The sequence below is a fragment of the Triticum urartu genome, chromosome 1 (assembly GCF_003073215.2).
Source record: "Triticum urartu cultivar G1812 chromosome 1, Tu2.1, whole genome shotgun sequence".
Lineage (NCBI taxonomy): Eukaryota > Viridiplantae > Streptophyta > Magnoliopsida > Poales > Poaceae > Triticum > Triticum urartu.
In genome coordinates, this window is record NC_053022.1 from 274,284,181 (window position 1) to 274,306,347 (window position 22,167).

Sequence of the window (22,167 nt, forward strand, 5' to 3'; positions counted from 1 at the left end):
CCGAGTTTCACTTGTCATAAGCCACTGCCAAACCCTAATCAGTTCGGTCTCACCAATGGGATCTCGCTCTCACCGAGATGGGCTTGCAAACTCTCTGTTACCCATTGCAATATTCTCGGTCCCACCGAGATATGCAATCGGTCCCACCGAGTTTGCTTGACCAAATCTTAGTTTCACTTATTACCCAAATCGGTCCCACTGAGTTTGAGTAATCGGTCAAACCGAGTTTTGGATTTACCCTAACCCTAGCACATCGGTCCCACCGAGTTGATCCAGTCGATCCCACCGAAATCACTAACGGTCACTAGGTTTACATTTTCGGTCCGACCGAGTTTATTGATTCGGTCCCACCGAGATTGGAAAACTGTGTAACGGTTGGATTTTGTGTGGAGGCTATATATACCCCTCCACCTCCTTCTCATTCGATGAGAGAGCCATCAGAACACGCACACCATTCCAACTCATATGTTCTGAGAGAGAACCACCTACTCATGTGTTGAGACCAAGACATTCCATTCCTACCATATGAATCTTGATCTCTAGCCTTCCCAAGTTGCTTTCCACTCAAATCTTCTTTCCACCAAATCCAAATCCTATGAGAGAGAGTTGAGTGTTGGGGAGACTATCATTTGAAGCACAAGAGCAAGGAGTTCATTACCTACACACCATTTGTTACTTCTTGGAGAGTGGTGTCTCCTAGATTGGCTAGGTGTCACTTGGGAGCCTCCGACAAGATTGTGGAGTTGAACCAAGGAGTTTGTAAGGGCAAGGAGATCGCCTACTTCGTGAAGATCTACCGCTAGTGAGGCAAGTCCTTCGTGGGCGATGGCCATGGTGGGATAGACAAGGTTGCTTCTTCATGGACCCTTTGTGGGTGGTTGCTTCTTCGTGGACCCTTCGTGGGTGGAGCCCTGTGTGGACTCGCGCAACCGTTACCCTTGGGTGGAGCCCTGTGTGGACTCGCGCAACCGTTACCCTTTGTGGGTTGAAGTCTCCATCAACGTGGATGTAGGATAGCACCACCTATCCGAACCACGGGAAAAACATCCGTGTCTCCAATTGCGTTTGATCTCTCCAAACCCTTCCCTTTACATTCTTGCAAGTTGCATGCTTTACATTCCGCTGCTCATATACTCTTTGCATGCTTGCTTGATATGTATTGTGTGTGTTGAAATTGTGCCTAAACTCCACTTAAACCGAAAAAGCTTAAAAATTGCAACTTTAGCACTAAGTGTCTAATCACCCCCCCTCTAGACACATCTACTTCTAGATCCTACAGGTGGCCACGAGGGCCCAGGGCGCCCCTGACCCCCTGGGGGCGCCCCCCTGCCGATCAATATGTTAGTCCCAAAAATAGTATAAAAAGTTTCCAAAAGTATATGAAAGTTGTAGAATATTGGCATGGAACAATAAAAAATTATAGATATGACGGAGACGTATCAGCGCTTAAACCTCTCTTCTGCCGATCGATGTACCACTGCTCCACCACTTCCATGGCTGACGCTCGTCGAGCCCGTGCTGACCGCCGAGCCGCTCTCAACGCTCGCGTTGCTCAGACGACGCTCTTCGGTGGGCCTCCCCGTCGCTCTCCATCACCCGCTGCCAACGCCGCCATCGGCCCGGCGGGGAACGAGCAACAAGCCTTGTCGCTGCATCCCTCTATGCGACGGGACGGACGCACCTCCCACGCTTTCCACAGGCCTGCGGACGCGCAGGCTACGCTGCTCATGGCACGCGAGCTCATGCGTTATCACCCCGTCGACGACTGTCGGTGTCAAAACCAGCGGATCTCGGGTAGGGGGTCCCGAACTGTGCGTCTAGGTGGATGGTAACAGGAGGCAGGGGACACAATGTTTTACCCAGGTTCGGGCCCTCTTGATGGAGGTAAAACCCTACGTCCTGCTTGATTAATATTGATGATATGGGTAGTACAAGAGTAGATCTACCACGAGATCAGAGAGGCTAAACGCTAGAAGCTAGCCTATGGTATGATTGTTGTTCGTCCTATGGACTAAAACCCTCCGGTTTATATAGACACTGGAGAGGGCTAGGGTTACACAGAGTCGGTTACAATGGTAGGAGATCTACATATCCGTATCGCCAAGCTTGCCTTCCACGCCAAGGAAAGTCCCCTCCGGACACGGGACAAAGTCTTCAATCTTGTATCTTCATAGTCCAGGAGTCCGGCCGAAGGTATAGTCCGGCTATCCGGACACCCCCTGATCCAGGACTCCCTTAGTAGCCCCTGAACCAGGCTTCAATGACGACGAGTCCGACGCGCAGATTGTCTTCGGCATTGCAAGGCGGGTTCCTCCTCCAAGTACTTCATAGAAGATTTTGAACACAAAGGTAGTGTCCGGCTCTGCAAAATAAGTTTCCACATATTGCTATAGAGAGAATAATATTTACACAAATATAATCTGCTGATGTATTCCGTAGCATGACATCACACCACAGCCAAGTCTTTATTCGAATCGTTTTACTGTTCCACCTTAGCGCATTTAGCGAGGCGGTTTCCTTGGCACGTCTTGTCAAAGCAGAGATTGTGTCCCCTTATTCCGGGATTTTCATCAATACGGGTGTGGGTAACCCAACTGCGCCATTGATTACGGCGCTTGGGAGATAAGCGAGTTTTACCAGGCTGGTGGGGACGCATAGTCGCGTCCGCCCATATAAGGGGATAAGGATCCACCTTTTCATCCACGCCTTCTTCCTCCTTTGCCTATCCATTTCCGCGCACTCGAGCTCCAGCGCCCAAGTCCGCACACCCCACCTCAACCTTCTCCATCCATGTCCGGAGCGGGAGGCAAGTGGATGGTCTCCTCCGTTACGGAGGGACACATCAAAAGACTGAGGAAGGTCGGATACTTGTCTAACGACTTTGCGCACTGGCTTCCCGAAGAGGGGCAGCTCATCCCCACCCCTAGGCCCCATGAGAGGGTGGTGTTCCTCCCCCATTTCCTCCGCGGACTGGGTTTCCCTCTCCACCCATTTGTCCGGGCGCTCATGTTCTACTATGGCCTGGATTTCCACGATCTGGCCCCAAACTTTGTCCTCCACATCTTGGCGTTTATCGTCGTGTGCGAGGCCTTCTTCTGCATCCGCCCTCATTTCGGCTATGGCTCAAGACTTTCAGTGTCAAGCCGAAGGTGGTGCGCGGCACCCAGGCGGAGTGCGGAGGCGCCATGGTGGGCAAGATGCCCAACGACCTATGGCTCGAGGGCTCCTTCGTGGAGTCCCTAAAGGGGTGGCAATCGGGGTGGTTTTACATCAACGAGCCGCGCAACCCTGAATGGGCCGCAGTCCCGAGTTCCGATCCGGACCCCCTACGCGGCTCGCCTCCTGGAAAGAGACGGGCCTATCTTGGGGTAACAAGGAGAGCTGACCGGACTCCAAACATGCGTCCAAACCCTGGTGGACAAGAAGCTCAAGCTTGTCAACATAGTCCAGGTTATGCTCATCCGCCGGATCCTCCCGTGTCAACAACGGGCTTTCAACCTGTGGGAGTTCGACCCGGTGCGGCACCGAACTCTGAGCAGGCTCTTTGACACGATGTACGAAGATGCCTGGAAGGTGCTTTTCAAGGGTGCAGAGGCCCCCGCATCTGCTATCGAGGATCGCGGATTCAGCGCGTAGCGTCACGCTCGTGCGATAAGCTGTTTTTACCTTTTATAGGGTATTAGTTTTTCATAGTTTGACTCCATGCGGGATCTAAGCTCCCTTACCTTTGATAGGATTGGTAGGAGACGTCCGGATCGATCAACTGTCCGACTCCTTTGCCCGAAGGCCCAGCGGACGCTCGCTTGGCGAAGCTGCTGGTTCCGGCACCCTATGTGGTGCCGGAGAAGAAGGCCAAGAAGAAGCCGCGGGGAATCGAAAGAGTGCCCGATGCTAGGAGGTGTCGGATTCACCATCCGACGACTCCAAGGCACACTCCTCCCATGAAGACGAGGAGGAGGAAGAAGAGACCTCTCCCCCTCCAGCGGGGGGAGGGAAGAAAAGGAAGGCCGCCCCAACCGGGAAGGCCGAAGGGTCCAAGAAGGGGAAGACCCCTCCTCCGGACTACTCCACCAACGCCGACGACGGCGAAGAGGAGTGGCCGCACAGGGCCAAGCCCCTGGCGAGATCGTAAGTATCCGGATACCAGAGTGATTCATAGTATTCCCCCATTGCACAGCTTTTCCTTACGTCGAACATGTTTATGCAGTCCACCCAAAGACCGGCTTGACGTGTCGTCGAGCGGTTCCCTGGATTCATCGGATGTGAATTCGCTTCCGACGGCTACCTCCCCCCATCCTACGGACGACGCCAAGGCGGCGTCCCAACAAGTTCCAAGCCAGGAGGAGGTGGTCCTGGAGGCGCCGCAAGGCGACCTCCCGGACTCCATGCGTGAAGGGGATAGAACCCCCAAGGGCTCCAAGTCCATCTTTGAGCCGGACACCGTGCCGGAACCTTCAACGGTTCCGGACTCCGGTAGGCAGCCTCCTTCCAAGAGGAGCAAGCCTACCGAGCCGGTGACCTCCGTCCAACCAGAGGCACCGGACAATTTGCTGGAGGTGCTTAACGGCGCCTCCATCGACGAGGAGCACCGCACTATTATGAGTGCGCTGATCCAGAAGGTTCAGTCCGCCAAGAGTGGGCTGACTGAAGCCTGTGCCAGCCTTCTAATAGGCTTCGAGGTAAGTCAAGAATATGTAAAAATATTACCGCATAGACAGTAGCCCCTGATGCTCTGTTCGGCATTCGGAAAGAAAAGCCGAATAGAGGATCTAATAACGTTCGTAGGAGTCTAACAAAAGTAAGTCAATATGCGTATGCACGCTTCGCTGCTAGCATCCGCCGCACTGACTGTGGAGGTGGGCACGCGAAAGCAGAACCTCGAGCGGTCCGAGAATGAGCTCGGCCATGCCAAGAGGCAACTCGAGGAGACGGAAGGTAAGAAATACCTTATTGAAATATGTGAAAGGTGCAATTGCAAAAAGTGACAGGATTAACGCGGCTATTGTAGGGGCCACAACTGAGGTGGCGACCCTTAAGCAAGCGCTGTCCGAGGCCGAGAAGAAGGCGGCCACGGAGCGCACCGAGCGGGAGAAGCATGAGACGCAGGTTGGCGAGGTGCGGCAAGAGCTCCAGGCTCTCATGAAAAAACATGAGAGTTTGGAGCTTGACTCGAAGACGCGAGAGTCTGAGCTCGCGGCGGCCATTGAAGATGCCAAGTCTGCCAAGGCCAAAGCCCAGAAGGCCCTCCAGGAGGTTGAGGCAATAAAAAAGATAGCGGCGGGTAAGGCATTCTTTATGCAAAGCAAGCACGTAAAAGTGAACTACCTGTTACTTACCCGAATCCGGAGCTCTCCAGGAGCATTCACAGATTTGCCCCGTAGCATGTCGGATGCCGCCGCCTTCTACCGAGCCGAGTTGGGAAGCTCGACGGAGAAGGTGTTCTGGTCTCAGTATGCTAAGGCCGAACACCCGGTGCCCTTAAGCGACCACCTGAAACAGCTGGTCGAGCTCCATAAGGTGGCCGAACAGGCCATGAAGGGCCTCATAGTCTGGCTGTGGCCTGGAGAGGCCATGCCTGGGAGCTACTTCGGGCTGGTGAGGCGGCTGGTGGAGGCCTGTCCAAGGCTCGAAGTCATCAAGCGCTCCGTATGCATCGAGGGTGCCCGTAGGGCGCTTGCCCGTGCGAAGGTGCACTGTGGCAAGCTAGATGCTGAGAAGCTTGTGAAGGACGGGCCACCGCCGGGCAAGGAGCATCGCAAGCCCGAGATGTATTATGAGGGCGTTTTGAAGGGTGCCTGCCTTGTGGCGGATGAATGTTCCATGGATGTAATTTTTCAATAAACTCGCTCGTTTTGTCCTGTGCACTGAAAACTTGTTCATGTGCACTAAGCAATGGTTTTTGAATTTAAAATATTACCTTCTGTGCGGCCGTTTATCAAATTTGAGAGATGGCGAGTCGTCGGCTTCTGCCCCCATGGCACGAGTGCTGGGGTGTTCGGGATAAACATGAGCGCTCTTTTTCCCATTCTTGGGTCCTTCGAGGGAGGCGCTCAACACAACGAACAAGGCAATCGAACTATAATGCTTGAACACTCTCACTTAGCAATAGAATTCTATAATTTTAAATTTCAGCGAAGCCCCTAGTGTTCGGAAGACCGAGTTCGGGGCGCTATCCACGCCTAGGCCGGACAAAGCCGACTCCTCACTCTAAGCGGCATAAGTCTTTAGGGACCCGAAAACCTCTCGAACAGCGACCAGCTCTCGCCTCATCATGATGGTCAGCTTTAGCTTTCTCTACTGAGGTGCTTAGCCCAAATCAACTGGGGCACAATCGCAGCAGTTCTCCTAGTGCTACCTTAGCCGATATAACGGAACGTAAGGTACCAAAACATAGGAGCCGGGCAAACCCAACTATTGACCCAAGACATGATTCGGAGCTGATGCATATAATGCTATAAGTTCGGGGTGCCGCACTTGTGAAAGTGTTCAGACTTCTCACACCATATTGTGGGGTACTTAAGCCCCTGGCGTATTGGCCGTACCAAAGTGTACGGGTGCAACATGTCATTAATGAACATATATTCGTAAAAAAAGAGTAATGCAATAATAGACGGAAGCTATGCATTGTTTATTTAAAAAAGCTGCGATCAAAGCAGAATGATACAAATACTGCAATAAGCAAAAGATGGGACTATTTAACATGTCCTTTCCAGGGGCAAGCTGCGGAATGTTATGTGAAACAGGTATACTGCTCGTTATAGAGACCACCTTAGAGTTCCATAGTGTGGCGTAGTTTTCTGCTTGCCTGGTTGTATCGTTTGTGCGGCAATTGTACTACCGGACAAGCCTTCCGAAGAATGGAGTGCTGAAAATAAGAGAAAATTAAGAAATCGGCAGCCCCTAGTGCGGTTTAAGCCGCGTTTCGGGCGTGCCGTGATTGTGCCCCTCCCCTTTTGCCCATGGTATTTCCAGAGCGTAGTTATGTATGCGCAACACTGGTTTCGCAAGTTCGCGAGGGCTGGGGTTGGGGCCGCATTGCTACGCTTGCTCGGAACGTGCCCGGCGGTCTTGTTGTAGGTTACTCTGGGCGCGCTTGACGGTGTCCAGACGTTTAATGGCCGGACTGGAGAATTGCCTTGAGAGGCTGCTTTGTACTTCCGCTGTGATAGCCGCCGTATGCTCCTCCGTTCGGAGAGAGCATTCGGTGTTTCCATTGACCGTGATGACTCCTCGAGGGCCTAGTATCTTGAGCTTGAGGTATGCGTAGTGCGGTACCGCATTGAACTTGGCAAATGCGGTTCGCCCGAGCAGTGCATGATAGCCACTGCGGAACGGGACTATGTCAAAGATTAACTCCTCGCTTCGGAAATTATCCGGAGATCCGAAGACCACTTCAAGTGTAACTAAGCCTGTACAGTTGGCCTCTACACCTGGTATGACGCCTTTAAAGGTCGTTTGAGTGGGTTTAATCCTCGAGGGATCGATGCCCATTTTCTGCACTGTATCCTAGTAAAGCAGGTTCAGGCTGCTGCCGCCGTCCATAAGGACTCTAGTGAGGTGAAATCCGTCAATAATTGGGTCTAGAACCAATGCGGCGAATCTGCCATGACGGGTGCTAGTGGGGTGGTCCCTTCGATCAAAAGTGATCAGGCAGGAAGACCATGGGTTGAACTTTGGGGCGACTGGCTCCATCGCGTATACGTCCCTTAGCGCACGCTTCCGCTCCCTCTTGGGGACGTGGGTTGCGTATATCATGTTCACCGTCCGCACTTGTGGGGGAAAACCTTTATGTCCACTGTTGTTCGGCGGCCGGGGCTCCTCCTCGTCATCGCTATGCAGCCCCTTGTCTCTGCTTTCGGCATTTAACTTGCCCGCCTGCTTGAACACCCAACAATCCGTGTTGGTGTGATTGGCTAGTTTTTCGGGGGTGCCATGTATCTGGCATGAGCGGTCGAGTATTCGCTCCAAACTGGACGGGCCCGGAGTATTTCTTTTGAATGCCTTTTTCCGCTGACCGGGTTTAGAGCCTCTGAATCCGGCATTAACTGCCGTATCCTCAGCATTGTCGCCGTTAATGCGGTGCTTTTGCTTGTTGCGACGCGACCTGCCACTGCTGTCCTTGGTATCCGAATTACCAGGGCTCTTGGTCATGTTATTGCTGTGAGCTAGCCAGCTGTCTTCTCCTGCGCAAAAGAGGGTCATAAGTGTCGTGAGGGCTGCCATAGATTTCGGCTTTTCCTGTCCTAGGTGCCGTGCAAGACACTCGTCACGGATGTTATGCTTGAAGGCTGCTAGGGCCTCTGCGTCCGGACAATCGACGATTTGATTTTTCTTGGTTAGGAACCGTGTCCAGAATTGTCTGGCCGATTCCTCTGGCTGCTGAATTATGTGGCTAAGGTCATCGGCGTCTGGTGGTCGCACATAAGTGCCCTGGAAATTGTCGAGGAATGTGGCTTCCAGGTCCTCCCAGCAACCAATTGATTCTGCTGGCAAGCTGTTAAGCCACTGCCGAGCTGGTCCTTTAAGCTTGAGTGGGAGGTATTTGATGGCGTGTAGGTCATCACCGCGGGCCATGTGGATATGAAGGAGATAGTCCTCGATCCATACCGCGGGATCTGTTGTGCCATCATATGATTCGATGTTCATGGGTTTGAAACCCTCAGGGATTTGATGATCCATTACTTCATCTGTGAAGCATAGTGGGTGTGCGGCGCCTCTGTACTGGGCTATATCACGACGCAGCTCAAATGAGCTTTGTCTACTGTGTTCGGCCTGGCCGGATTGACTGTATCCGGAGTGACAATTACCGTCTCGTGCCGTGGGGCACCCACGCGATCCTTAGATCGATCTTCTTTGCCTTGCCTTGTCCTCCAATATATCTCGTAGGTCTGGCGCATTTTCCCATGCCTTGGTATTTTTTGAGCGGCGCCGGGGTGCGGCTTGAGTGGAGGGCTGAGAGGCTTCTCCGTCGCGGCCACGGGGTGGCCGATCGGCCGCAACATGCGCTGGTGATGTAGGTTTAGGTGCTTCCTCCTCTAGTCGGGGTAGCAACTTGCGCTTTGGGTAGCTCTTGGAGGGGCGTTCGAGTTCATACTCTTCGGCCACAAGGACTTCAGTCCATCTGTCGGCTAGCAAATCTTGATCAGCTCTAAGCGGTTGCTGTTTTTTCTTGAGGCTGCTCGCCGTGGCCATAAGCCTGCGTTTGAAACGCTCTTGTTCGACGGGATCCTCTGGCACGACAAATTCGTCGTCGTCGAGGCTTGCCTCGTCTTTGGAGGGAGGCATATAATTATCATCCTCGACCTCTCTGTCTGCCGCTCTCTCACGAGGGCTGGCTTCTCCATCCTCCTGTGCTGAATCTTGCTGGAGGTGGTTGTCTTTGGCACTGTCCGGTGTGTTATTATCTCCCGTGCCGGAATCACCGTTTTTACTTTGGCGGGATTTAGAGCGGCGCTGCTGACGCCGACGCTTAGGCTGCTTCTTGGAGGGGTCATCCTCCGCTGTTCCATCGCCATTGCCTTCTTTTGGGGTGTCCACCATGTATATATCGTACGACGAGGTGGCTTTCCAGTGCCCTATAGGCGCTGGTTCTTCATCGTCTCCTGCATCGGCGTCCATACCGTCGATGTCTTCGGAGTCGAAGTCGAGCATGTCGGTTAAATCATCAATAGTGGCTACGAAGTGGGTGGTGGGTGGGCTTTGAATTTCTTCATTATCCGCATCCCAACCTTGCTGACCATAGTCCGGCCAGGGCTCTCCTGATAAAGAGAGAGACTTTAGTGAATTCAGAATATCGCCGAAGGGTGAGTGCTGGAAGATGTCCACGACTGTGAACTCCATGATCGGCGCCCAATCGGGTTCGATCGGTAGGGGCGCGGAGGGCTCGGAGTCTGGAGAGGAGTCCGGCTCCTTGGAGTCACGGGCTTCGCAGAGAATAGGGCTGGTGTTCGGCTCGATCGCCGTAGAGATTGCAGCCTCCGAGGCGGTGTCCAACCACCCATCCTCGATTGGCGCAGTTGGCTCCAAATTAAGGGTCGGAGCTGATGCGGGTGCGGCCTCCAGGGCACTGTTCGGCGGCAGAGCTAGATCATGCCCAGCATGACAGTGCGGCGCGCTCGGCTGCGGCTCGAATCTGTCGAAGATCAAATCTCCGCGGAGGTCCGCTGTGTAGTTTAAACTTCCAAATCTGACCTGACGGCTAGGGGCGTAGCTTTCGATCTGCTCCAGATGGCCAAGAGAATTGGCCCGCAGTGCAAAGCCGCCGAATACGAAGGTCTGTCCGGGGAGAAAGGTCTCACCCTGGATCGCATTGCTGTTAATGATCGGACAAGCCATCGGGCCTAAAAGTGACGACACAGAGGAACTCTCAATGAAAGCACCAACGTCGGTGTCAAAACCGGCGGATCTCGGATAGGGGGTCCCGAACTGTGCGTCTAGGTGGATGGTAACAGGAGGCAGGGGACACAATGTTTTACCCAGGTTCGGGCCCTCTTGATGGAGGTAAAACCCTACGTCCTGCTTGATTAATATTGATGATATGGGTAGTACAAGAGTAGATCTACCACGAGATCAAAGAGGCTAAACCCTAGAAGCTAGCCTATGGTATGATTGTTGTTCGTCCTACGGACTAAAACCCTCCGGTTTATATAGACACCGGAGAGGGCTAGGGTTACACAGAGTCGGTTACAATGGTAGGAGATCTACATATCCGTATCGCCAAGCTTGCCTTCCACGCCAAGGAAAGTCCCTTCCGGACACGGGACGAAGTCTTCTATCTTGTATCTTCATAGTCGAGGAGTCCGACCGAAGGTATAGTCCAGCTATCCGGACACCCCCTGATCCAGGACTCCCTCAATGACCTCTACGAAGACTGGCTGGACCGCATGGCCAAGCTCGTCAGTGCCGCAGGGGGCTCTCCTGCACCGTCCCTTTCACTGCCTCGTCCGCCTCCTGCAGTGGGCTAGGTAGCCCATGGAGCACCTCCGCCACCTCCACATCAAGACGCCACCCTCGCACCAAGACACGTGGCCCTGCAGCACGACCCACCATGCAGGGCGCCCACGCGTGAAGAAGGAAGCTGCTAGGAAATCCCGTGGCTGCAAGAAGATGCTCCTGCACTCCCAGCATCACCACGTCAAGATCGTGCGCCGCCTGCAGCGGCGGCGTGTGGGTACAAAGACCAGGCTCCACCTCCATGACGGGCTCCAGTGACCACGGTGAGCTGTCGCGCCTTCACTCCCGAGATACGCAGCGTTGTCTGGCCCGGCAAGTTCAAGCCCGACCTGCCTCCGCGCTATGACGGCACCCCCGACCCCACTGAGTTCTTGCAGCTCTATGAGCTGAGCATCGAGGAAGCCAACGGCGACGAGAAGGTCATGGCAAATTGGTTTCCCATGGCCCTCAAAGACGACGCACGCTCGTGGCTCCTGAACCTGCCCGTGGGATCAATATCCTCCTGGGGCGAGATGCACAAGCGCTTCGTCGCCAGCTTCCAAGGCACTCGTGACCGCCTGCCTGCCGCTTGTGACATGCGGCGCATCAAGCAGCAGCCAGGGGAAACCCTGCAGAAGTACATCCAGTGTTTTAACATCGTTCGCCTCAAGACACCCAAGGTGATGGACGAGTCCATTATCTCAGCATTCTGTGATGGCGTCCGCGATGTCAAGATGAAGGAAGAGCTCGCCATACACGAGGACCTATGCATGGCTCTGGAGATGTTCAAGATGGCGACCAAGTGCGCGAGAGCTGAGGAGGGATGCCTCTCCCTCCTCGAGCTTCCAGCTGCCGACCCGAAAGACAAGATGGCCAAGACCAAAGACGTGAAGCGCAAGGGGACTGTCGTGCTCACAGCGGAACCAGAGATGAAGCGCGGCTGCGACCACCCAGAGTCATCCAAGGCCAACCGCCCCTTCTGCGCCTTCCACAATGTACATAGCCACAACACCAACGGTTCTCAGGAGCTCAGGGCCATCCGCGACGGGCGCTTCGGTCGATGCCCCGAGCGTAATGACCGAGGCTACGACCGCGGAGGAGGGAGAAGCGGAGGACACTGGGACGACCACGGCCCCCGCCAGGAGTGGCACGACCGACCTCGTGAGGACTGCTGGCAGGACCAACCTCGCGAGGGTGCCTGGAGGGACCATGTAACACTCACAATGCGGCTATATCTCCCATGTGTCGGGGCATGACTTAGAGGCATAGTCGCATGGTAGGTTTGTCGCAAGAGGGGTAATCTTCACACAATCCCATGTACTGAATAAGAAAGGGATAAAGAGTTGGCTTACAATCGCCACTTCACACAATACATAAATAAACTATACATCATCCAAAGTACAATCAAAGGTCCGACTACGGAACCAAAATAAAGGAAGACAACCCCAAATGGTAGATCCCCGATCGTCCCAACTAGGCTGCACGACTGATCATCAGGAAAGGAAACATAGTAATGGCCCGAGTCCTCGTCGAACTCCCACTTGAGTTCGGTAGCATCACTTGCACTGGTATCATCGACACCTACAACTGTTTGGAAGTATCCGTGAGTCACGAGGACTCAGCAATCTCACACCCGCGAGATCAAGACTATTTAAGCTTAAGGTTAGGAAAGGATAGTGAGGTGGAGCTGCAGCAAGCACTAAGCATATATGGTGGCTAACATACGCAAATAAGAGCAAGAAGAGAAGCAACCCATGGCCGAGAAGCTAGAAGTGATCAAGAAGTGATCCTGAATCTACTTACATTCAAGCATAACACAAGACTGTGTTCACTTCCCGGACTCTGCCGAAAAGAGACCATCACGGCTACACATGCGGTTGATGCATTTTAATTAAGTCAAGTGTCAAGTTCTCTACAACCGGATATTAACAAATTCCCATCTGCCACATAACGCGGGCACGGCTCTCGAAAGTTTATACCCTGCAGGGGTGTCCCAACTTAGCCCATCACAAGCTCTCACGGTCAATGAAGGATATTCCTTCTCCCGGGAAGACCTGATCAGTCTCTGAATCCCGGTTACAAGACATATCGACACCGGTAAAACAAGACCAGCAAGACCACCCGACTGTGCTGACAAATCCCGATAGGAGCTGCACATATCTCGTTCTCAGGGCACACCAGATAAGTTAAGCGTACAGGTACCAACATAACCCAAATTGCCAAGGGACGGTCCCGCATGGTGCTCTAGTTTGGACCAACACTCAGAGGAGCACTGGCCCGGGGGTTTAAAATAAAGATGACCCTTGGGCTCGCGAAAACCCAAGGGAAAAGGCTTAGGTGGCAAATGTTAAAACCAAAGTTGGGCCTTGCTGGAGGAGTTTTATTCAAAGCGAGCTGTCAAGGGGTTCCCATAACACCCAACCGCGTAAGGAACGCAAAATCAAGGAACATAACACCGGTATGACAGAAACTAGGGCGGCAAGAGTGGAACAAAACCCCAGGCATAAGGCCGGGCCTTCCACCCTTTACCAAGTATATAGATGCATTAAATTAAATAATAGATATTGTGATATCCCAACATATCCATGTTCCAACATGGAACAAACTTCAACTTCACCTGCAACTAGCAACGCTATAAGAGGGGTTGAGCAAAAGCGGTAACATAAACAAACAACGGTTTGCTAGGAAGGTGCATTAGAGGCTTGACATGGCAATATGGGAGGCATGATATAGCAAGTGGTAGGTAGCGCGACATGGCGATAGAGCGAACAACTAGCAAAGGAAAGATAGAAGTGATTTCGAGGGTATGGTCATCTTGCCTACAAAGTTCTCTAAGTTGTCGAAAGCTTGATCATCGTTAGCATACTCAACAGGTTCCTCGATCACGTACTCATCTCCTGACTCTACCCAAGGCAAGAACACAAGCAATGGAACAACAATCAATCACTGTGCAATGCACAAGCAACATGATGCAATACATGGCATGATATGCAAGATATGATATGCCATGCATATGCGTGCTCCGGAAGGGAAAGAATGATCAAAGCATCAACTTGGAAAACCAAGTATTCCACTGGAAAGATGAGATGATTTCGGTTGAAATTGATATAAAGATCACCGGAAACGGATACACGGTTTGCAAATGGCAAGCAAAACAAGAATGACGCAAAACTATGATTAACAACACAATGGCACTTAGAATGCAACAAGAAACTAAGCTACTGCACTCCAACATAGCAACAAAGCATATGGCAGTGTTGTACAAGAGATGCTTGATAAAACATGAACACTGAGCTACGGCTAAAACACACTAGAACAGGTACAAACAAGCATGGCAAAAGTGCAAAAGATATCAGTTTCACAGACTGAAAATACTAACATGTCAAAAACAACATCAGGAAGCAATGCTTAGAGCTAGCAAAACAAGCTACAGGAACATATCATAGCAAATAAAGGCACGGCATGATCCTACTAAATGCATAGAACAAAAGTCACTTAATGAACATGAGCCAAAAAGGCACAGAAGATATGATGGTACCCATGTAAACATAGCAAGTTTCATTAACGGTTTCAGACATCATAAAAACAGAGCATGGCATAAACAGATTTGTGATAGCGACTTTGTGAGCTCATGCCACTCACCACAAGGCATTGCATGACAACATAAGCATACCAACTGTAAGAAGACATGTTCATGAAGCTAAACATGGCAAGAGAAAGTTAAAAGGATGCATGGATCACTAGCAACAACCATGCCAATATGGATTAACATGTTAACATTCTGTCAGGAACATTTTATAGCAAAAGTAGAGCAAGCAAATGACATGCTAGACAACTCCATAATTGCAACCAGGGGCATGGATGGATAGAGCAAAACCACATTTTCAAAACATCCTTACTGAACTATCCCAAACTAAGCATGGATCTCACTGTAGCATCAAGTTACATGGCATCAAAATAACAGCAGGAAAAGGACTTAGCAAAATCCTAAGTCCCTGAAAACAGCAACATCACAGAGCCTAGTTTGCATGCTTGTTCTAGTCACCACAATCATCACAAAAATACAAGACAAGCACCCCTGTAAAGATGGCATGTTGTAGTTCAAAACACATGTAGACCTCATGCTCATATGATGCACACATCAAATGCAACAAAAATGACAAATCACCATGAACTGATAAGTACCAGCAGTTAGCATTTTATAGTACTTTTGTATCAATGAAAATGGCATCATAATGAACAGTAACATGCATGGAAATGCTCCTAACATGAAGATCTCAATGAGACGAACAATTGGACATATCATATGCATGATTTGGAGCACCGAGCACCGAGATATGACAAGATGAAGTAGGCATGAAAATATCAGGGGGTTTTGGGACTTGGAGAAAATTATACCACTCCGAATCTAGGGTTCGTGCACGTGGATCGAGGCAGTCAGGATCTCGCCGGAGAAGACTGGTGCGGCGGCCTGAGTTGGAGAGGGGGTGGTCGCTGGAGTTGGGAAGCTCGCCAGAGGGGGGTCGGGGGCGCCGGATCCGGGCGGCACCGGCCCGGATCTGGCCGGAGTGAAGCGACGAGCGGCGAGGCGGCGGCCGGCATGAGGCGGAGCCGGGGCGACACGGAGAGGTTGGTGCGGCGGCCGGAGGACGGCGGACGGCGGCGGGAGGCGCGGAGGAGGCCGGGCGACGGCGAAGATGCGGTCGGGCGGCGCGGAGGGGGCCGGGCGGCGGCGGGCGAGGCGCGGGCCTGGCGGGCCGGCGGCGGTGGACGGTGGAGGAGGCCACGTGGTGGCCCGGGATTCGCCTGGCGGCAGCGGCGGACGTGTCCGGCCGTCGCGGATGCGTCCGGTGGCGGCGGGAGAGGCTAGACTAGGGTTTTGGACCCGAAATTTTGAAGGGGGGCACATATATATAGGTAGAAGGAGTTTGGAGTGTCCAAATGAGGTGAGGTTTTCTCCCACACGATCGTGATCCGACGACGGAGGACATGGAGATGGTTTAGATGGGTTATTGGGCTGTTTTGGAGGGGTGTTGAGATGAAACACACAAGGGGCTTTTGGGGTTACCCGGTTAACCGTTGGAGCACCAAACAGCCTCCACATGGAACAAAATTTGACAGGCGGTCTACTGGTGGTGTACCAAGGCCACTTGGCAAATCTTGGTCCATTCCGAGAACATTTAACACCCGCTCACGAAAAGAGACAAGAGGGGTGCGCTGGTGCATGTGGGAGTGTCGGATTGTGAAACAGACAACGGGGAAAATGCTCGGATGCATGTGACGAACACGAATGCAAATGCGATGCACATGATGACATGATATGAAATGCATGACATGAATAAAATGCAAAACGAAGACAAAACCCAACCATGAAGGGAATCTCATAACTTAAAGCCGAAAATGGCAAGAGTCGGAGTTACAAATATGGCAAGTTACATCCATGGTGTTACAACACTCCACCACCACAAGAGGATCTCGTCCCGAGATCTAGGACTGAAAGAACTCCGGATATACAGAACGGAGGTGGTCCTCGCGTTCTTAGGTGGCTTCTCGGTCGGAATGGTGTGACCACTTCACTTTCAGGAATTTGATTGACTTGTTGCGAGTCTTGCACTCTGGTTCTTCAAGAATAGCAACGGGATGCTTATGCTAAGACAAATATTCTTGGAGATCAATCTCTTCGAAGTTGATAGTGCGCTCAGGAGTCTTGAAGCACTTGCGAAGCTGTGACACGTGAAACACATCGTGCACATTTGTGAAGTTGGATGGAAGCTCAAGTTGATAGGAGAGGTCGCCTCTTTTGCCAATGATCTTGAAAGGACCCACGTATCTAGGGGAAAGCTTCCCTTTGATACCGAAGTGACGAGTGCCTTTCATTGGAGAGACGCGGAGGTAGACATGGTCTCCGATCTCGAAAGCCAAGTCATGGTGCTTGCTATCATAGTAACTCTTCTGGCGCGATTGCGCGTCTTTCAGATTTTCATGGATGACTTTACACATTTCTTCAGCTTCTGTGATTAAGTCATTGCCAAGAAGTTGGCGTTCACCAGTCTTTGACAAATTTAGAGGAGTACGACACTTTCTGCCATAGAGAATTTCGAATGGGGCCTTGCCCGAACTCGCTTGGAAGCTATTGTTGTAGGAGAACTCGGCATATGGAAGACAATCTTCCCACTTCATGCCGAAAGAAATGACACAAACCCTGAGCATATCTTCAAGGATTTGATTGACTCGCTCGACTTGGCCCCTAGTTTGAGGATGGAAAGCTGTGCTGAAGCGAATGTTGGTGCCCATGGCCTTCTGGAAGGAATCCCAGAACTTGGAGGTGAAAATGCTTCCACGATCTGACGATATCAATTGTGGAATGCCGTGCAAAGAGACAATCCTGGAGGTGTATACACTACAAAAAAAGACACATCCGTGACATTTTGGGCCGAACGAATTTTTTTCTGCATACTTATGACACTTCTATGATGATAATTGTGACAAAACCCGGTATCATCATAGATGTGGTGGGTTCCTACTTCTATGACAAAAAATCATGACAGAAAATGGGCTTTTCGTCCTGGGTGGGCCGGAGACACAGATGCATGAAATTCTTTGGGCCTTCCATGATCGAAAAAACCATGGTAGAAGCGAGGGCGAGGAAATATTGGGGTGTTCCCAGTTATGGTGGGTGGTCGGGGCTGAGCGATGCGCGTTTCTCTCGTACACGCACACGCATGGGTGCGAGGCGTTGGGCTCTAACTAAACCCGAGCGAGGCATTGGGCTCTAACTGAACCCGAGCGATTGCACCGCAGGCTACGCGTTACTGAACCCAAGCAATCGATCGATGGCTGCTAACTGAACCCGATCGAGCGATTCCTTCACTACTGCTGCTAACTGAAGCCGATCGATGCTGCCTCTGGATGAACAGTGAGCGTTGCTGGGGGGTTTTGGATGAACGGTTCCCGGTGGGGGTGGATGAACAGGACCCCGTGGTGTTGCCTCTGGATGAACAGGACCCTGATCGATCTAGCCAGTTAGGGCTGGATGAACAGGACCCCGTGGAGGGCAGGATGAACAGGACCACCCCGTGGAGGGCTGGATGAACAGTAGCCCATGGAGGAGTGGTTGAACAGGAGCCCGTGTAGAGGGCTGGTTGAACAGTAGCCGGTGGAGTAGCGCGCGGTGGAGGCTGGATGAACAGGAGCCCATGGATGAACAGTCGCAGGTGGAGGCTGGAGGAGGTCGACGGTGGATGAACAGTAGCCCATGGAGGCTAGAGGGGGTCGACGGTGGAGATGAACAGTATCCCGTGGAGTCCCGTTTTGTGGTATGCCACACCCTCCCGATGAACAAGACCCCCGTTTCGACCGTAGCGCTCCAACACAAGTCCGTTTCCTCCGTTTTGCGGTACTCCACACCCCTCTCGATCAACAGGACCCCCGTTTCGACCGTAGGAGGTCCGTTTCCTCTGTTTTGCGGTACGCCAGACCCCTCCCGATGAACGAGATCCCGTTTCGAATGTGGCCGGTCGAACACAAGGCCATTTCCTCTGTTCTGCAGTACGCCAGGCCTCGTTTCCATCGGCTGTTCTGTCCAAGCCCTCCCGATGAACACGACGACGCATTCCGTTCCGACCCAGCCGGTTGGTTCCCCATGAACACGATGACGACACAGTTTCTTCGTTCCGATCTAGCCATGTACACGAGCCCTGGCCGTACGTATGCGTGAGTAGGCGTTCGAGACCCTGCCCGTATGTACGTACATGGCCGTATTTTCTTTCTTGCACACTGGCCGATGTACGTACGTGTACATGCTACGTGCGCGCCTCTACTACGACATGTTGATTTCTACTACACAACCTTCTTCTTGTAGACGTTGTTGGTCCTCCAAGTGTAGAGGTTTGTAGGACAGTAGCAAATTTCCCTCAAGTGGATGACCTAAGGTTTATCAATCCGTAGGAGGCGTAGGATGAAGATGGTCTCTCTCGAGCAACCCTGCAACCAAATAACAAAGAGTATCTTGTGTCCCCAACACACCCAATACAATGGTAAATTGTATAGGTGCACTAGTTCGGCGAAGAGATGGTGATACAAGTGGTGTATGGATGGTAGATAAAGGTTTTTGTAATCTGAAAATATAAAAACAACAAGGGAACTAATGATAAAAGTGAGCGTAAACGGTATTGCAATGCGTTGAAACAAGGCCTAGGGTTCATACTTTCACTAGTGCAAGTTCTCTCAACAATAATAACATAATTGGATCACATAACTATCCCTCAACATGCAACAAAGAGTCACTCCAAAGTCACTAATAGCGGAGAACAAACGAAGAGATTATGGTAGGGTACGAAACCACCTCAAAGTTATTCTTTCCAATCAATCTGTTGGGCTATTCCTATAAGTGTCACAAACAGCCCTAGAGTTCGTACTAGAATAACACCTTAAGACACAAATCAACCAAAACCCTAATGTCACCTAGGTACTCCAATGTCACCTCAAGTATCCGTGGGTATGATTATACGATATGCATCACACAATCTTAGGTTCATCTATTCAACCAACACATAGAACCTCAAAGAGTGCCCCAAAGTTTCTACCGGAGAATCACGACGAGAACGTGTGCCAACCCCTATGCATAGGTTCATGGGCGGAACCCGCAAGTTGATCACCAAAACATACATCAAGTGAATCACGTGATATCCCATTGTCACCACAGATACGCATGGCAAGACATACATCAAGTGTTCTCAAATCTTTAAAGACTCAATCCGATAAGATAACCTCAAAGGGGAAACTCAATCCATTATAAGAGAGTAGAGGGGGGAGACATCATAAGATCCAACTATAATAGCAAAGCTCGCAATACATCAAAGATCATAGCACCTCAAGAACACAAGAGAGAGAGAGAGAGATCAAACACATAGCTACTGGTACATACCCTCAGCCCCGAGGGAGAACTACTCCCTCCTCGTCATGGAGAGCATCGGGATGATGAAGATGGCCACCGGAGAGGGATTCCCCCTCCGACAGGGTGACAGAACGGGTCTAGATTGGCTTTTGGTGGCTACAGAGGCTTCTAGCAGTGGAACTCCCAATCTATTGTGCTCCCCGATCGTTTTAGGGTATATGGAGATATATAGGCGGAAGAAGTACGTCAGGGGGGCCACGAGGGGCCCACGAGGGTGGAGGGCGTGCCCAGGGGGGTGGGCGTGCCCCCTGCCTCGTGGCTTCCTCGTTGCTTCCTTTACATGGACTCCAAGTCTCCCGGGTTGCTTCTGGTCCAAAAATAAGTTCCGTGAAGTTTCAGGTCAATTGGACTCCATTTGATTTTCCTTTTCTGCGATACTCTAAAACAAGGGGAAAACAGAAACTGGCACTGGGCTCTGGGTTAATAGGTTAGTCCCAAAAATAATATAAAAGTGTATAATAAAGCCCATAAACATCCAAAACAGTAGATAATATAGCATGGAGCAATCAAAAGTTATAGATACGTTGGAGACGTATCAAGCATCCCCAAACTTAATTCCTGCTCGTCCTCGAGTAGGTAAATGATAAAAACAGAATTTTTGATGCGGAGTGCTACTTGGCATAATTTCAATGTAATTCTTCTTAATTGTGGCATGAATATTCATATCCAAAAGATTCAAGATAAAAGTTCATATTGACATAAAAATAATAATACTTCAAGCATACTAACTGAGCAATTATGTCCTCTCAAAATAACATGGCCAAAGAAAGTCATCCCTACAAAATCATATAGTTTAGTCATGCTCCATTTTCGTCACACAAGAATGCTCTCATCATGCACAACCCCAATGACACGCCAAGAAATTGTTTCATACTTTAGTAATCTCAAACCTATAAACTTTCATGCAATATATGAGCGCGAGCCATGTATATAGCACTATGGGTGGAATAGAATATGATGATGGGGGTTATGTGGAGAAGAAAAAAAGGAGAAAGTCTCACATCAACGAGGCTAATCAATGAGCTATGGAGATGCCCATCGATTGATGTTAATGCAAGGAGTAGGGATTGCCATGCAACGGATGCACTAGAGCTATAAATGTATGAAAGCTCAACAAAAGAAACTAAGTGGGTGTGCATCCAACTTGCTTGCTCACGAAGACCTAAGGCACTTGAGGAGGCCCATTGTTGGAATATACAAGCCAAGTTCTATAATAAAAATTTCCCACTAGTATGTGAAAGTGACAAAACAAAAGACTCTCTATCATGAAGATCATGGTGCTACTTGGAAGCACAAGTGCGGAAAAAAGGGATAGTAGCATTGTCCCTTTTATTTTTTATTTTTTATTTCGCCTTTCTTTTTTTATTTGGCCTTTCTTCTTTTTTTATTTGGCCTTTCCCTTTTTTTATTTGGCCTTTCCTTTTTTTGGGATAATGCTCTATTAATGATGATCATCACACTTCTATTTATTTACAACTCAAAGATTACAACTCGATACTAGAACAAAGTATGACTCTATATGAATGCCTCTGGCGGTGTACCGGGATTGCGATGAATCAAGAGTGACATGTATGAAAAATTATGAACGGTGGCTTTGCCACAAATACGATGTCAACTACATGATCATGCAAAGCAATATGACAATGATGATGCGTGTCATAATAAACGGAATGGTAGAAAGTTGCATGGCAATATATCTGGAATGGCTATGGAAATGCCATAATAGGTAGGCATGGTGGCTATTTTGAGGAAGATATAAGGAGGTTTATGTGTGAAAGAGCATATCATATCACGGGGTTTGGATGCATTGGCGAAGTTTGCACCAACTCTCAATGTGAGGAAGGGCAATGCACGATACCGAAGAGGCTAGCAATGATGGAAGGGTGAGAGTACGTATAATCCATGGACTCAACATTAGTCATAAAGAACTCACATAATTATTGCAAAAATCTACAATTCATCAAAAACCTCGGCACTACGCGCATGCTCCTAGGGGGATAGATTGGTAAGAAAAGACCATCGCTCGTCCCCGACCGCCACTCATAAGGAAGACAATCAAAGAACACTTCATGTTTCAAATTTGTTACATAACGTTTACCATACGTGCATGCTACAGGATTTGCAAACTTCAACACAAGCATTTCTCAAATTCATAACTACTCAACTAGCACGACTTTGATATTATTACCTCCATACCTCAAAACAATCATCAAGCATCAAATTTCTCTTAGTATTCAATGCACTCTATATGAAAGTTTTTACTATTCTTTGATGCCTAG